Source organism: Cebus imitator, unplaced genomic scaffold (genome assembly GCF_001604975.1).
Source record: "Cebus imitator isolate Cc_AM_T3 unplaced genomic scaffold, Cebus_imitator-1.0 Scaffold85, whole genome shotgun sequence".
Taxonomy (NCBI): domain Eukaryota; kingdom Metazoa; phylum Chordata; class Mammalia; order Primates; family Cebidae; genus Cebus; species Cebus imitator.
The window spans coordinates 9,158,961-9,174,212 of record NW_016107400.1 but is presented as its reverse complement, the minus strand read 5'-3'; positions in this window follow the sequence as shown (position 1 = coordinate 9,174,212).

The following is a 15,252-nucleotide window of genomic DNA, read 5'->3' as shown; positions in this document are numbered from 1 at the left end:
TGTGTGTGTTGTGTATTGACTGGGGAAGATCAAAAATGGGAAAATGAAGGAGAGAGGGACAGTCCTCATTCTCTGATTCCTGAGAAGAATGAAGGGGAGACAAGTTTTCCCAGGGGAATACAGCCTCTGAAGATGCAGAAACTTTGGCTCACTGAAGCCAAGACAACCTCTGAAGCTTAAATGACAGATTGGATTTCCTGATTTCTCTCCCACTTAATCAGTTAATAAACAGCAAAGGGACCTGCCACTCCCAGGTGACCAAGAGATGATTGAGGACTATTGGAGGTGAAGGAGTGGGAATTTGTTTCCCAGAACACAGAATGAAGCGAGCTCCTTGAGTTTCCAGAATGATGCCATCTCATCTAAATGCCACATGGTCCTTCCTTTGCCACACAGTGTGGTTGGCCGACAGCAGCGTCAGCACCATCTGGAGTCTCTGGGACAGGCAGAGGCTGTGTACCCCCTACAATTCCTGACTCAGCTCCACATCTGCACTTTGGAATTTGCAAAGCACTACTTTACTACCTCCTGTCTTTAGGCTCCACTCAGCCAACCCAAGCCTCGTCTGCCTTGTTGCTACACAGCTTTCAGGAGAAATGGGTTTGTGACTCATTGAGAAGTTCTCTCCATGTGTGCCTTTGTAAGAGTGTGTGTGTACATGTTCAAGAAAGCAAGAAGGAGAGAGGGAGAGAAAGAGGAAGGAAGAGGGAGAGAACAGTCACCATTCTTTCCTTCACATGCTTCCTAGTCATGGTGTCTCTCTCATATCATACTTCTTAGTCATGGCTTTCCTTTCCAGGAGAAAGTCATGGTGTCTTTCTCTTCCTCTCTACCGCCTTGGGCTGCCCTTTTGCTTCCTTCCTGACACCACTGTGTCCACGAGGCATAGTCCAACCATTCAAATCCAACGGCTACTCTTCCCATACTTCTTCCAGATCTTGCAATTTCTTTCCTGTCTCTGTGATTTCTCTGGCTGGCTTCAGGTGAGACCTCAAACTCTCAAACTCCCCTATGTTTTTGTTTTTATTTATTTTATTTTATTTTGTTTTTTGAGATGGAGTCTCACTCTGTCAGCCAGGCTGGAGAGCAGTGGTGCGAGCTCAGCTCACTGCAACCTCCTGGGTTCAGGCAATTTCCCTGCCTCAGCCTCCTGAGTAGCTGGGATGACAGGCATGCACCAGCACACCCGGCTAATTTTTGTATTTTTAGTAGAGATGGGGTTTCACCATGTTGGTCAGGCTGGTTTCGCACTCCTGAGCTCCTGTGATCTGTGATACCATAGCCTCCCAAAGTACTAGGATTGCAGGTGTGAGCCACCAACACCCGGCCTCCCTTGTCTTTATTTCCCAAATTTTACTGACCTTCTCTCACCCTCTTGCTCACTCTCTCCTTCCATCTCCAACAAATGAAATTGCTCTGTCCTTTTCGTAGCTACAGCTATGGGAACCTGCAAAGCACTCCTTACATGCACCATCCTGGCTCGCCCCCCAGCAATCCCCACTCTACAGACAAGAGCACTGAGGCTTGGGGAAAGCAATCCACTTGCTCAAGGTGACACAGCAGTAAATAAGGGCCCGGGACTGAACCAGGAGCTGTCAGACACTAAAGCCTGTGCTCTTAATAATGAAGAAATATTGCTCTCTGCATGAACAATTTTATTGATTTTTCTACGGGATGTGCTCATTCCTTCTGAACCTCTCCCTAGCATTCCATATGTGTGGCAGGATTATATTTGTAAGATATTAACCATTGGTTCTCTATTTCTCTTTCTTCTTCCACCTTACTTCTCAAAATTAAGAAAGGGTGGGAGAGAGCGAGACAGAGAGACAGAGAAAGAGAGAGACAGACAGAGAGAGACAGAGAGAAAGAGAGAATGCCCACTTTAGTACTGTGCTTAATTCTGCAGGGTGGTAACCAAAAACAACCTGCTAGTTAGTTTCTGGCTTTTGTGCTGGGAAAGCCTGAACTCTTGGTGGAGGCAGAATCTTAGAGGACTGGCTCTATGCCCAGCGTCTGTGGAACCAGGAGAAGGTGGTTGATGCACCATTCCCTGCCCTGGGCTGAGCTGAGAGAAGAGGAATGATGATGAGAAAGAGACTGGCATAGGTCAGAGGTAGCCCTAACACCTTGACTCTCAATAAAACATCACTTTGGAGGGCCAGATACCTTGGACGTGTCTGACAGTCTGTCTCGGCGTTGGGACCACAGATAGCTATTTCAAGATTCCCATTGCTCCTCGGTGTACGCTAACGGCAAAGAGAGAGTCATTGGATGTGAACAGAAATGCGAGGCTTTGTAGCAGCAGCCTCTGTGGCCTGACAACCGAAGGTCTGATTGGATGATGGATGAACCGGAACGTAATTGCCTGGTCAAGAATCTTAAGTAGTCCCTTGCTCCAGACTCTCAGCCCATGCTTGACACACAGAACTTAGACACATCTCAGGATCAAGAGTAAGATTCTGCCACTAGAGAAGAAGGGGAACTCAAACTGAAAATTTAGTTGAGCTTGTAAGAAAATGATCTTACTATTTTGCACGGAGTTTCAGGGTAAGAGTGGCATCCATCACCAGCCTTCTCTACAGATCTGGCTCTCTCTCGCTGGCAAAGTTCTGAAATCTGGGCTGCAAGTCCTCCCAGCCCCACCCTCTGGGTCCAAGCTCTTTGGAAAACAAGGCCAGGTCTCCCCACAGCCGTCCTCTTTGTCTCACTATGCACTGCATAGACCTCCCTGCTTCCCCAGGGAGGGCGGGGCTCCCTTGGTGCCCCTACATAATTCGGACAATGCGCAGAGAAATTAAAAAGGTCATTAATCACCGTGGAGCCAACGGCAGCTCTCCAGGCCCTATTCTTCATGATGATTAATGACAGGCAGCTCTTCCCCACTCCCCAATTCATTTTCCTGCCACTGTTCACTCACTTTCCCTTGCGGTGTCCTCTCCGTCCCTGTCCAAGGGAACCAGGGCTTCCAGGAAACACTGCAAGGTCCTTCCTAACTGCCTTTGCTGCCACTGGCCCTGGAGGGAATAGCCACATATGCTTTCTGGGCCAGAGTCAGGCTGCCTGAATGTTAATGTCTTTCTCCTTCTATTTTACCTTTTTTTGTTGTTTGTTTAAAGAGGAGGCAGGGCCACACTTTTTCACCCAGGCTGGAGTGCAGTGGGGGGATCATGGCTCACTGCAGCCTCAACCTGGATTCAAATAATCCTCCCACCTCAGCTTCCCAAGTAGCTGGGGCTACAGGTGTGTAGCACCATGCGCTGGCTGATTTCTGATTTTTTGTAGAGAAGGGTCTCACTATGTTTCCCAGGCTGGTGTAGAACTCCTGGGCTCAAGTGATCCTCCCATATTGGCCTCCCATAGTGCTGGGATTACAGACATGTGCCATCGTGCCTGGCCATCTCTCTCCTTCTTTTATTACTTTTATTACTCTGATAAGCATTATCGTCGTCCTTCAATGCCCTTGCAGTTCCCAATCACTAGGAAGGATTGAGAGCCGATCCGAAGACTCTCACTGATCTTTGCTAATATTGATGATAGTGATTTTCCTGGTGGTGGTGATGAACATGTATCTGGTGCCAGTGCTAACTACTTTGTGAATGAAATAGATTATTTTATTTATCTACCACAATGACCCTGAACAGTACACATTATTAGCTTTATGTTACAGGTCAGAAAAATATTAAGAGAGGGAGAGTAACCTGCTCATTGTCACACAGCTAGTAAATGACAGAGGAGGAATTTAACACAGTTCCATTTGATGCCAAAGCCTGTGCTGTTCTGAAAACTTGGACAGCTGGACATTTCAGCTTTCTTTTTTTCAGGATCGTAAGGAAACGGGTGTCCCCTCCCTGTCTCTCCTTTCTCCAACCTGAGGACAGGGCCGCCCTTCCCTGGTGGGACGAGCCAAGTTCAGCTCAGGCTTGAACAGCCCTTTCGTTTGCCAGTTAGCATCCCACACAGCTCACTGCTGCTTCAAGGAAGCAGATCCTCCTGCTCACTGATGCCTTTCACCCAGAGTCTTGCTCTGACCAGCCCCCAATTAGGAGGTGCTGGATTTTCCTGGTGATAACTATATGCTGGGGGATTAGAATAAATTTATGAGGAGGGAGCAGATCCTAAAAACTTGAAGTATGCTAAAGTCCTTTCCTGAGGCTGGCAGGAATGGAGGACCATTACCCAGTCTCCTACTGCAGTGTAGAGAGAAGGTGAGAAAGACCAAGGTGGGACCGTGGCTCTGTTACCGACCACTGGATGGCCTTGGGCAAGACAGTCACCTCGAAGTCAGTTTCCTTAGTAAAATTAATGAGAATAGGTTCTCAACGTTGAAAGGTGGAGCTAAGAATCTGTCATGGAGGCAAAACTGGCACAAAAGGAAGATTCTGGGAGGAGAGAATTCAGAGGAAAGGAGCAACGTGTTGGTTTTCCTGGTCTTCTTTAGGATGCTATTGGCAGGACAGACAAGGTCTATGTGTCACTTGGATGGCTCAGGAGCCCCAGCAGGTGACTGTGTAACAACATGAGGATGGAAGTATAATAAGAATCATACAATATTAGTGAGAACCATGAGCGTATTAGGTAACATTTATGAAGCTAAAAATTATGTCCCAGTATTTTTTTTTTTTTTTTTTGGATGGATTTTTTCTCTGTCACCAAGCTGGAGTGCAGTGGCGTGTTCTCTGCTCACTGCAACCCCCGCCTCCCCGGTTGAGGCGATTCTCCTGTCTCAGCCTCCTGAGTAGCTGGGACTACAGACACGCACCACCATGCCCAGCTCATTTTTGTACTGTTAATAGAGACAGGGTTTCACCACGTTGGCCCGGCTGGTCTTGAATTCCTGACCTCATGATCCGCTCACCTCGGCCTCCCAAAGTGCCAGGATTACAGGCATAGGCCACCACACCTGGCCCTATGGGCCAGTCTTTACCATCACCCTATGAAATTGCAACCATTGGCATCCTCATATCATCGATAAGAATACTGGTTTGCAGAAGACTTGGGACAGTTACCCCAGACCACACGAGAAGTGACTGGCCAAGCTGGATCTTAGCCCCAGGTCCTTTCAACTCCAGAGCCACAGCCAGTCACAGTCCTCAGCTGGGACTCCTGATAGTGCCTGGATCCAGTACCTGGTGGCCTAGGAGTCCTGGTTGCTTGTGTGCCTCGGGGCTTTCTCCATATCCATAGCCTGCTGCCTTAGTTTACCTGCTTAGAACACTTGTTCACCTGAGCACCCAGAACCAAAAAGCTACATAATTTTGTGGGACATAGTGACAAGTGAAAAAGCAAGACTCCTTGTTTAAAAATTACTAAAAAGTTTAAGATAATGACAACACAGTATTCAACCAAGCTTGAACCTTATTTATTTATTTAGAGATGGAGTCTCGCTCTGTCGCCCAGGCTTGGAGTGCAGTGTCGCGATCTCGGTTCACTGCAACCTCTGCCTCCTGGGTTCAAGCAATTCTCATGCCTCAGCCTCCCAAGTAGCTGGGATTACAGGCCCCCGCCCCCACGCCCAGCTAATTTTTGTATTTTTCGTAGAGATGGGGTTTTACCACATTGGCCAGGCTGGTCTCGAACTCCTGACCTTAAGTGATCCTCCTTCCCTGGCCTCCCAAAGTGTGGGAATTACAGGCGTGAGCCACCACACCAGGCCCAAGCTTGAACTTCCTGAGCATAAGGCCCCAGCTGCATGCCCATGAACACTGAAATACTTCCCTAGATCCAGAATCTTTTCTGGCCTACACCTTTCCGCCCTGCCCCAGCTAAGATTTTTCTCCCACAAGCAGGATTTTCTCCCCCGAACTCTCAGTTACTTCCTGGGTTTTGCTGAGAATGGTTGGGTATCTCCCCCACTTCATGGTCCCCACACCTCTGACCCGGTCTCATTGCCACTAACTGACCTTGGTGTTTGCCAGTTGCAGAAACAAAGGCTGCCAAGTGTCTGTTCTCTATGGGCCAATGGAATAAATTACTCTTTCTTCATGCCTGTGACTTTCCCTGGGGCTTGGGGCTAAAGAGACTTGGCCTTGTCTGGACGAAGCCTTGACCACCCATTCCTAACCCACCAGGAAGAAATGTTCCGGAATACGAGCAAGTGCCAAAGGCCTCTTCTAATTAGCTGGCTGGTGGCTAACGAGGGATTTCACTGGGCAGCGCCTTCCGGAGGTAGGTGTATAATTACCATGGAAACCTTCACACCACACTGGCTGCCTCCTCCAGCCCCCTTCCCGGGGGAGCACACACTGCTCTGCAGAAGCGGCATCTGGGCTATCAACATTGTTTGTGAGGGAAATAAATGGCCAATTAGAAACAAGGCAGGTTGAATCCTTGTTGGAGTAAAGTTTTACCCACATTCATCCTGGGGTTTAATTGATGCTGTTGTCCGTGCTCGAGAGGAAATCATTGGAAGGTGATGAATTCAGTTTGGATGGATCCCCTCTTGCTAAGCTCAAGGACAGGGAAAAATGCCTAATGAGGAACCAGACTTTTCTGCCTTTTAGAGGCAGCTGCTGAGCTAGTCAGATGCAAATACTTTTGTTTTCTTCATTTTTATACACAAATATGTATTTATTCTATTCAACCCTGGATACCCCATGATCAATCCATAAGTTGGGTCCAAATATTTAGTCTTATAAAATGCAGAGTCACCTCTTTGTGAAGGTTACTAAATGAGAGCAGAGCCTGGGTAAAGTTTGAGAGCTGTGTGAGTCAGGCTGGGCTACACTTTGCTGCAGTAACAAACAGACCCTATAATTTCAGCTGGCTGAAGACAATGAAGGTCATTAAATATATCAAATGGAGTTCTATTGTGACCAGGACACTGGGTTTTTGTTTTTTGTTTGTGCTTTGGAGACAGGATGTCTCTCGGTGGTGCAGGCTGCAAAGTGCAGTGATGTGATCAGAGTTCACTGCAGCCTCAACCTCCTGGGCTTGATTCGCCCTCCCATCTCAGCCTCCCAAGTAACTGGGACCACAGAACCATGCCACTATGCCTAGCTATGTTTTTTCTATTTTTTGTAGAGATGGGGCTTTGCCATGCTGCCTAGACTGCTCTTGAACTCCTGGGCTCAAGTGATCCAATCACCTTGGCCTCCCAAAGTGGTGGGATAAGGCTGTTTCATATCATGTGACCCTGCTACCTGAAACATAGGGCCTTCAAATTGCAACAGGATGGGAAGAGAAGGCTGAAGGGAGTACCACATTGGTATCTGATGACCACAGGCCAGACGGGACATATATAGTTTCTATTCACAGTGCAATGGTCCTATGGACCCCAACCTAAACATACATAAAACTGGGAAATATACAGAGAGTATGGAATTCTGGTAGCATCCTCTGTGCCTGCCAGAGGAGTAAATCCTCTCATATCAGCATGGTTCTCTGATCATAAGTCCTCACTAAGTGCCACAGGGGAATGCATGAGAGGTGTTCAAGGAGACAGGCAAATAAGCCCACGCACGAATCAATGAGAAAAGACCAGATTACAATAAATATTGCAAATACATAGAACAGATTGATAGTGTCTGGGGAATTCTGAATTAGATTTAGTACTCAGAGAGGCCACTCTGGAAGGAATGTGGAATTTCAGCTGAGACCTGAATGCCAGGAAAAATCCAGCTACCCAGGGAACTGGGAGAAAAGGAAGCCTGGAAAGTGCAGTGATGTGATCGTAGTTCACTGCAGCCTCAACCTCCTGGGCTCAATTCATCCTCCCATCTCAGCCTCCCAAGTAGCTGGGACTACAGGTCCCAAATAGCTAGGCATAGTGGCATGAGCCTGACATCAGTGTGGCTGCAATAACAATGTGATTGAAGTGAGGTTCTATGACCATGCGCATGCATGTATTATGAAATACAATACCATTTGTACTGCGGATCATGATAAAATGTTTGAGAACTACCATCAAAATTATGTTTTTGGGGAGGCTGAGGCGGGCGGACCACTTGAGATCAGGGGTTCGAGACCAGCCTGGGAAACATGGCGAAACCCTGTCTCTACAAAAAATAAAAAAATTAGCCAGATATAGTGGTGGGTGCCTGTAATCCCACCTACTCAGGAGGCTGAGGCAAGAGTATCGCTTGAACCTGGGAGGCAGAAGTTGCCGTGAGCCAAGATCGCACCACTGCACTCCAGCCTAGGTGACAGAACAAGACTCTGTCTCAAAAACAACCACAAAAATAGTGGCTCTTAGTTCTTCAGACCCCAAAGCTTAGGCTCAGTTTACTACATGGTAAGCAGTGGTGTAAGCGGTGTTCGAGATGATCATGCTGTTTAATAATAATGGCCTGGGGTTTGTTTGTTTCTGCTTTTGCCTGGACATCATTACTCAGGTAGACATGTAGAAAGAGTCCTAACAACAGAGGCTCTCCATTCTTCAGGCTGTCCCTGATGGCAGTGTGGACCCACGAGCTTTCATTCCCTTCTCATCAAGATGGGTGATGTCAGCAAAACTTCTTGCTTAGAAACATTGTTTTGAACTTGGCAACCTGTAAGCTGCATTGCCATGGTTACCGGAGGGCCCTGGGGAATGATGAACACAAAGGATGAGCTAGAAACACAACCAGGCCCTTCCCCTTCAGCCTCAACGTGAGCTGGTGACAGTTTCTGACAGACCTTCATGTGCCCAGGGAACCCCACACCGCCATTCCCATGCACAGCCAGGCTGACAAAACACCCCCGTGTTTGCAGCATAACTACTGATATTTATTGGGCAGCGGGGTAAAGCACTTTATGTGAATTATCTTATTTAATCTTACCCAAACTCTGCATGATGTATATACTACTATAATTTCCATTTTCTTGTGAAGACACAGGGACACATAGAAGCTAAAAAACTCGCTCCAATGTCCCACACCTAGCAAGTGGCGGTCTGGCTTCGGAGCCAGTGCTTCCAAACAGCCCATCCTGTCTAGAGCCACGATCTTCATGGCAAGTCACAGAAAACAGAATCTCCAGGTATCTGTGGGTACCCAGCTCCTCAAGATTCCCAGAAGGGAATATGGGTTCCTGGAAAGGCCATAAAAAGCTTTAGGCAAGATAGACACGGGGCATCGGCAGGGATGCCTTAAAACAACTGTCTGGTGAAATGAGCAGAGTGAACAAAAGGAAATCCAAATTTAAACATCTCTAGGCATTCAAGCAATCAGGGCTTGAGGTCACTGTGGGAATCGTGGCAGAGAATGGAGGACGGCGGACAGTGGTAAATGTCATTGTTTGCTTATAGATTTCTCCTGTTTCTTTTTTAGTATTAAGGTGTCCTCAGCCAGACCCTAATCATGATGCCAACAGGGACCAGGTAGGGGACAAATGTCTAACATTTGCTGGGGTAAAATAAGGTGGGGTAAAAGTCTGAAGTCAGATGGAATAGAGGCCGAGTCGGGGGATGGAGGGTGGGGAAGGGGGCATGGAGCTTTTCTCACACAGACCCCTCTTCCCCCAGAGGCCCCCCAGATTTGCCAAATCTGGTTAATTCAGAAGCTGGGGATCTGGGTACTTTTTAAAAAATCTCTTGATTTTAATTTGACTTTATATTTTTGGTCTTTTCTTTTTTGTTGTTTTGTTTGTTTGTTTGTTTGCTTTTTGGAGACAAAGTCTCACTCCATTGCCCACACAGGAGTGCAGCAGCATGATCTTGGCTCACTGCAACTTCCGCCTCCCAGGTTAAAGCAGTTCTCTGCCTCAGCCTCCTGAGTAGCGGGGGTTACAGGTGCACACCACCACACCTGGCTAACTTTTGTATTTTTAGTAGAGATGGGGTTTCACCTTCTTGGCCAGGCTTGTCTTGAACTCCTGACCTAGTGATCCACCTGTCTTGGCCTCCCAAAGTGCTAGGATTACAGGCTTGAGCCACCACACTCAGGTGGTCTATTTTTTAAAGTTTTGTTTTACTTTTATTGGCAAATAATAGTTGTATAATTTATGGGGCATGATGTGATGTTTTGATCCACATATACATTGTGGAATGATCCAATCAGTCTAGCATACCCATCACCTCCAATACTTAGCATGTCTTTGGTAAGAATATTTAAAATCCTCTCTTTTAGCTCTTTTAAAATATATAATACATCATTATTAACTATTAACTATAGTCACCTTGTTGTACAATAAATCAGCAGAACTTACTCCTCCTAAATTTCCTTTTGAAATGTTAGCAATCTTTCAACAAAAATGTAAGCTCTATGCAGGCAAAATAAAACAATTCTATGGGTTAGACTTCAGCTCTGGGCCATCAGTTAGACATCTCTGCTCTGGGTATTCATGTTTAAACATTCCATTGGATTAACATGACCAGAGGGTCTTCTGTGAGTCAGCACCACATTGGGCACAAGCCTTACGGTGGTGACCCTTTTTAAGTAACTCAGATTCTAGTATGATATTTTTCAAACTGTGGAACATGAGTGATTAGTACACCTTAAAATCAAAAATAATATAAAATAAAATGGGATATTATGAAAAATATCGAAGCATCTTGCATATAATAAAGGGAGTGAGGATTTGCAGAGCATTTGTTAGTATTTTATGTACTATGAACAAAACAGTTTGAGATTTGGCTTAAGATACATTATTGACTGGAATAAAAAAGAGCATCGAAATGTCTAGTGATCCACCTGCCTTGGCCTCCCAAAGTGCTGGGATTACAGGCTTCAGGCACCACGCCCAGGTGGTCTATTTTTTAAAGTTTTGTTTAATGTGGAATGTGAGTGGAATTAGATTTTATCATCTACTACAGAGTGGTTAGGTTCCTAAGCTCTGCCACTTACTAGCTGTGTGACCTTGGGAAAGGTGCTTAACCTCTCTGTGCCTCCATTGCCTTCTCTATAAAATAGGGTGGGAGGATTACATGACTGAATACATAAAAGACACTTAGTGTCCAATATATGAGAAGTTCTGAATAGATGTCATTATGATCGGTGCTGTTGCTTTTTATGAAGTCCTGCATTCAAAGGTATTCCTTGATGAGATGCTTGAGACAGATCAGTTTCCTCACTTCTTATGAGTAATAAAATCTAAGTTACAATGATCAGGACTGATCTTTTTTTTTTTTTTTTGAGGCAGAGTTTTGTTCTGTTGCTCAGGATGGAGTGCAGTGGCACAATCTCGGCTCACTGCAACTTATGCCTCCTGGATTCAAGAAATTCTCCTGCCTCAACCTCCTGAGTAGCTGGAACTACAGTTGTGCACCACCACACCCAGCTAATTTTTGTATTTTTAATAGAGACGAGGTTTCACCATGTTGGCCAGGCTGGTCTTGAACTCCTGACCTCAAGTGATCCACCTACCTCGGCCTCTTTAAGCGCTGGGATTATAGGTAGGAGCCACTGAATCTGGCCTGGATTTATCTTTTATAATCTGCGTTGCCTGGAATTGTCAGGAGTGGGGCCCAGAAAAGGGTCTTTAATGAAGTAGAATTCCTGTGGTTTTCTGCTATGACTGTAAAGCCTCCCCAGGCCCTACCTGAACTTGAGGTCAACCCTCCTCTGGGATTGCTGTTGGATGACAGGGACTTCCAGACCCTGGCATCCAGGCTAAGCCGAGGCTTTCTAGGCACCTTAACAGCCCAGCAGGCCTTCCTCCAGGTACACGGACACATACAGTCCCTCAAGAGTCTCCCAAGCTTCCGGTGAGGAAGTACCATTGTGCCCGTTTATAGATGATGATTCGGTGTGACATGCTGAAGGCCTTCGAATCAGGAGAGTGGCACAACGCAAGCAAAGCCATGGAGATGTCAGGCGTGTGCCTGGGGCCCAGGAATGTGGTCCTGAGAGGAGGCTGCCTGGATCCCCAGTGGGGCCACAACTATAGTCTGGGGCCATGTTCTGAGTTGCGTGATCTTCTGGGCAATGCAGAGCCCTTGAGATGTTTTCGCCTGTGTTTCTACCGCATCCTAATTCTTTTACTCAGGGTAATTCCAAAATGGGCAAAACAGTAACTCCTTATTTGATTAACTCTGATTTCTCTGTATTTGATTAACCAGGCTCCACATTCCCCAATGATAAGAGAGTTTCCTGAGTTACTTTTGGAAATTCAAATTCTGTTCTCTATTTAGCTGGAAGGATCCATGGGGAGATGGTTTTACATAACGTTGTCATGAAACCACTTGGTTATCTTAATTTTCTCACTTCCTCAACTGAGTTTAAAGAAACAACAAACAAAAAAACAGTTAAGAGCCTAGAAGCTGGAAATAGCAAGAAGTCGTATTAATGATGGCTTCAAAGACAGCCTTTGCTTTTTGAGTGTTAAGTATGTGTCTGGCCAAACGCTTTGCCTGCATCATCTTTTCTGTCTTCACAATGACCCTGGAGGGATTTGTTGTTATTTCTGCTTTACAGATGAAGAAACACTTCTACAGAGGCAAAGTGATTGACCAAAGGCCACAGAGTTAGTCTGCAAGGAAGGTGGGATTTGGACGCCAACCACTCGGATTCCTGGGCTGTTGCTGCCTGGAGAAGATGCTCCTGGCTTGCATTTGGGATACTCCAGCTCTTGTAACATTGGACACATTCCTTCTTTTTTTTTTTTCAAGGTGATGAGAAAGATCGTCAGTCCCATCTTCTCTTCAGCTGTCACCTTCTGGTTGAAATACATCAGATGGGCCAGGTGCAGTGGCTCATGCTTGTAACCCCAGCACTTTGGGAGGCCGAGGTGGGTGGATCACGAGATCAGGAGATTGAGACCATCCTGGCCAACATGGTGAAACCTCGTCTCTACTAAAAATACAAAAATTAGCTGGACATGGTGGTGGGTGCCTGTAATCCCAGCTATTCAGGATACTGAGACAGGATAATCGCTTGAACCTGGGAGGCGGAGGTTGCAGTGAGCCGAGATCGTGCCATTGCACTCCATCCTGGGTGACAGAGTAAGACTCTGTCTGTCTGTCTCTCTCTCTCTCTCTCTCTCTCTCTCACACACACACACACACACACATCGCTTGTGTGTGAAAAATTATCCCTTTCTTGCTTTCCAGCCAGGATGTCACCCCCATCTCCAGTAATAAGCACACAACATGTGACCAGGTCTTACTATTCAGAGATCACATCACCCATTCTCTGGGACACTGATTGGTTCAGAGATGCACACTTAAACCAAACCAAGGAAGTTCAGATCTGGAATATTCTTTCCCCCAGGTTGGCTTCACTGATAGCCAGCCTGGAACTGTTGATGGCTGCCTCTGTCACCAGTTGGGGAGCATTTGCTGCTGAATGAAGCCAACACTGAGAAATGCAGAGTTCAGAGATGGAGGGAGTGGTGCCCTGAAGAAATCATTGAAGCATCTGAATCTAGTTCAGCTCACCTAGAGCTAACCTAGTCTACTCTAGCCTAGAGCCAGCTTTACGACAGGAAGTTCCAATTACATGAGCCTTTTTTTTTTTTTTTTGTGCTTAAACCAGTGTGAGCTGTGTTTCTGGCACTTGGGACAAAAGGATAATTCATGATCTCAAAACTTTTAGTGATCTCCCATGCAATGGACTAAATGTTTGTGTACCCCCAACCCCGAATTCATATGTTGAAATCCTGATCCCCAAGGTGATGGCATTGGGAGGTGGGGCCTTTGGGAGATGGTTAGGTCATGAGGGTGGAGCCTCATGAATGGGATTAGTGTCTTTCTAAAAGGGATTCAAGAGAGCCCTCTCACCTTCTTTCTACCACGTGATGACACAGTGAGAAGTACCTCATCTACAACCTCAAAGAGGGCCCTCCCCAGAACTTGACCATGAGGGCATCTGACCTGGGACTTCCAGCCTCCTGAAGTGTGAGAAATAGATTTCTGTTATTTATAAGCCACCCAGCCAATGGTACCCTGTTACAGCAGCCTGGACTGACCAAGGCATCCATAACCCACATTTCCGTTTTCCTCTCCTGCTGTTCTTTGCTCTACTCCAGGCACCATGGACCTTAGTTTTTTTGTGTAGTTAACAGCTTGCCATTTCCTCAGCACCCCGTGCCCTTTCACATTTCCTGTCCTGTCCAATTTATCCTTCACACCATCGACAAGGCTGATCTCTGTTTAACTCATCCCTCAATATGACATATATTGCGTGGTCGTCTCTGGCTTCTCTTTAATAAAAACAGGTAATAGGTGAGTTTTATTGAGCATATGCTACATGTCAGCTAATGTTCTAAGAGTTTCGCCTGCATTAACTTATATAATTGGCACGACGGCCCTGTATCTGGGGCGGGACACTAAGGCACCAAAGGGCTGAGCGATTTCCTGGAGTCAAACACTTGAATTCTCGGTGTGAGGCTGCATGGTGCACGTGTCCAGAATCAACTCCCTCCTCCCCTTGTCCCTGCTCTCTGTGGCATAAAGGGTTAAGAGAATTTGCAACTCTTTTCACAGAGCGGCAGAGGCCACAGAGCATGCCATGATAATTGGGCTTGTTTTGTGGGGATGAAACGCCTGTCTTGGTGTCAGGGCACCATGTAAAAATGCGTTTTTATTCTGCATAAATTAGTCTGTGTGCTCACCCTGTGCTGGGGGTGGCCTGGCGGCTGACCGGGGCTTGGCATTAACGCTGCCACGGAGATCACTCATTAGTATAAGCAGGGCCCCTGTCTGTATTTTCTTTTGTCTCTTTTCCCAGAGCAGAGAAGAACAGATTCTAATTGGGAGGCAGATTGCAGAGCAAATGTGTATGGGCTTTTTTTTTTCCCCCCAAATACTTCTCTTTAACCCTGTCTACACTAGCAGAAGAATCATCAAAGGCAGATGGAGATTTGTTGCACCTGAAAGCCAGGGACTTAGAAAGATGTATTCATCAACTCTGGGAAAACTTAATCCAGAGAATCTTAATAATAGAGAGCTACTGAATCATAGATGCTCAAAATTAAGGGATCATACAATTTTCCATTTCTAGAATCCTGGAAATAAAGACATAATGAGATTCTAAGACCACAACTGCCCTCTGCATTGTCTGCATTTCAGCTTGTTTGAACTTTCCTCCTTTCCTCAGTTGACCTCTGCCTCCCTCCCCCAGACAATCCCTACTCCCATTGTCTGGCTAATTCATATCCTCATTCCTGTCTCAGCTGAAACATCGCTGCTCATGTACTACCTTCACTCCACCTAGACTAAACTGGCCCCCTAGGAGATGAAAGCAGAACCCCCTGACTGCCCTCATCATTCTCCTCTCCACCTAACACCCTTCCTTCCTTTTTCCCTCTCCTCTCCCCACTCCTTCTCTCCTCCTCCTCCTCCTTCCCTCCTCCCCCCTTCCCTCCCCTTTCTCTTCCCTTCCCTCCCCCTTCCCTTCC